We start from the raw sequence: 2856 nt of genomic DNA on the forward strand, positions 1-2856 counted from the left end.
GTTTCCTGGTTCAACCACCATTGCAACCAACAAACAAACGACAAGCAACAAACTCAACTTTGTCATCTCTTCTGTCTCGCTGCAAACACAATCATAATTTGAGCGGATTTAGAAAAAATCTATGCGTTTAAGCTGTGGTAGGGCTGTTTTTTCTGCAATGCTATTTGAAATCGGCTTAATTAATATTTGTCCTGTTATTTAAAGCTAACAAAAGATCTTCCAATACATTGTCTTTTTCGTACCGAGCTACAAACTTTGTCAACAAACTGTTTTTGATGTTAACGGCCCCACATATATTTACGGAATTACATGCAAGACAAGAACTAATCAACACAATCTACTTCCAGACAACCAGACCACACAACCGCATATCTGCCTTCCAACACAAAACAACTCTGTTTTTTCCAACACATTGTTTAATACTTCGTGATTCACACCGACAACTCACTGCAATGTTGCAAACACTTTATGCGGACTAACAGATTAAACTTAATCTCTTGCTTTTCATCCCAAACCAACATATGTCACAATGTATTGCTGGAAGTTTGCACCGAAGTGAACTCAACTTATACACAGGAAGTTGTGATGTGAAATCCACATGAAAGTTTGATAAACATCCTGTTTCTAACTCATGTTGGATATTTGTGTTTTCATGGGATGTGACAATGTGAACTTTGCAAAATACTGCAGTTAAGTTTTAACTATATTACCATCTCAATCTGCGCAGCTATTTCCACTCGAAAAATCCTATTTCCATCCGATACAACTTGCGTTTTCTTGCGTAAGCCACATACTGTGAACAGCCGCTGTCAGACCTATTTCAGAATTATTAAACTTGACAACAATCCCACATTGAACTGATCTGATGATTTATTTTATTTTAGGTGACAATTCGAAATGGGCGCCCTTGAAGCTGATTGGTCAAACCACGGTGACTTTATCCCCCTGGTGGCCGTGCGTAGTTGTTTTCGATTTGACTTTGAATGTCTGGAAAACGCGATAAAATACAAATAACTGTGCTTAGATGTTTTGATTTCGATCTAAATACAGTATTTTTTATGCAACTTATTTTTTTGTTTTAAACGCAGCAGGTCGATTGACCAACTTTTCAACCTCATGCTAAGATTACAATTTCCAATCTTGATGCGATTATCCAGAACATAATATTAACCGTTATGCAACTAACTGAATCCTCTTGTATTTCGGTTCAGGTTCACTCAGTGACGTTTACTTCGTTTTTCTCGGTCGTCTGCATCTTCCAGTTGATCTGAATCACCACTGCAAAACACAAGTTGGTTTAAAAAGTAGCACAACACAACGCTGCCGGAAATACACCGTTTTGATTTCCGGTTTGGATCAGATATTTGAAGGCTTCCATCACAAGCACAAACAGTTTTTTTCCTGCAGAAATGAGGACAGGCCCGAAAAATCCCGAACGCGAAAGTATAAACAAAAACCCGACCCGATTTCGGATTTATAACAGGTCGACATTTATGACACAAATTTGGCAAAGTCCAACTAAAAGCCAAACCCGAACTGTATTGCAACTACATGTGTGCGGGAATAAAAACATTTTTGTGGTTAAATCTAATCGGTAGCAACACACGATAAAATACTTGATTTACCACAAGCATTTATAGCTGGGTTTGTAACTTTAAAAAAATCCTGTTAAATTGAATTATTTACTACTTGATGAATCTTGACTTTCCTGGTTTGACGACAAAAGCCGACCTCGCAAGGTTTGTGACGACCAAAACGACGAGCAGAAGAATCAACGTATGTTTATTCATCTTTGCAGCAGATTATGGCTGATGACTTGACAATTTTTATTTTTAGTTGAAACCTAAGTGAAGTTGATGCAGCTAAACATAAAAGTTATCACCAAATTTTTCTTGTTGTTTAAACAAATGTAATCTTGGAAGTTTAACAACAAATTTTTAAAGTGTAGCTTCAATGATCCATTATTGTGACCCTACTCGTTTTGCGCTTCATGCCGTTCTAATACTACACAACCACACTGGGTTAGTGATTTTATTGGTACAAATATGCCGCTACGAACTTTTTATCACCCAATATAAACTTTTCATTAGTTTGTTCAAAGTTTTCAAATCGGCAAAGTTAGTAAAACTGCCAACTGCATCAGCACCAAGCAACCGCTTCAAACTGACGAGTTAAAATTAAACAAAGACTTTTTCAACTGCAAGTATTCTTAAAACATACGGCAAGCAAGCAGTTTTTCCCAACAACCACTTTTTCTGAAACCGTAAAATTTTTCCTTAAAACGTACGGCAGACAGTTTTCTCCCTAACAATTAATTTTTTCGCAACATATGGAAACAATGAAGCAGAATAATATGCATGGTATTGTTGCAACCAACGCAATTGCATGTTCCTTTTCCTTGTTTGCTGTGCGACCCTGTTCTTAAGCGTCTAGCCATAGGATATAAAGTTGCGTTAAAAAAAAGGGTGACTGCCACCTCACACATGTATAAGCATTTGCTGGTTGACTGGTAATACTGGGCCTAAATCGATACAATGTACTAACAATATTTACACGATTCTGTATTTATTTTTCTTCCGTAAACACCAAACATTCTTGCAATGGTTACATTTAAAGTCAACGACAACAATATTCAAATCCATCGACAATCTATTTATAATCCCAATTCGTTCAGAAAATCCAAATCCAGCTCTTCGACATCTGACAAACAATTTTTTTCTTTAAATAACTAACATGTCATTCCGAACAAATGGATTATGACATCAATGTAACTTTATATACTATATATTGTTTATGTAAAGTTATTTGATTCATTTTTACACTTTACAAATTCATAATTAAGGACAAAGCTGTTTT

The sequence above is a fragment of the Phallusia mammillata genome, chromosome 6 (assembly GCF_965637545.1).
Source record: "Phallusia mammillata chromosome 6, kaPhaMamm4.hap1.1, whole genome shotgun sequence".
NCBI classification, from domain to species: Eukaryota; Metazoa; Chordata; class Ascidiacea; order Phlebobranchia; family Ascidiidae; genus Phallusia; species Phallusia mammillata.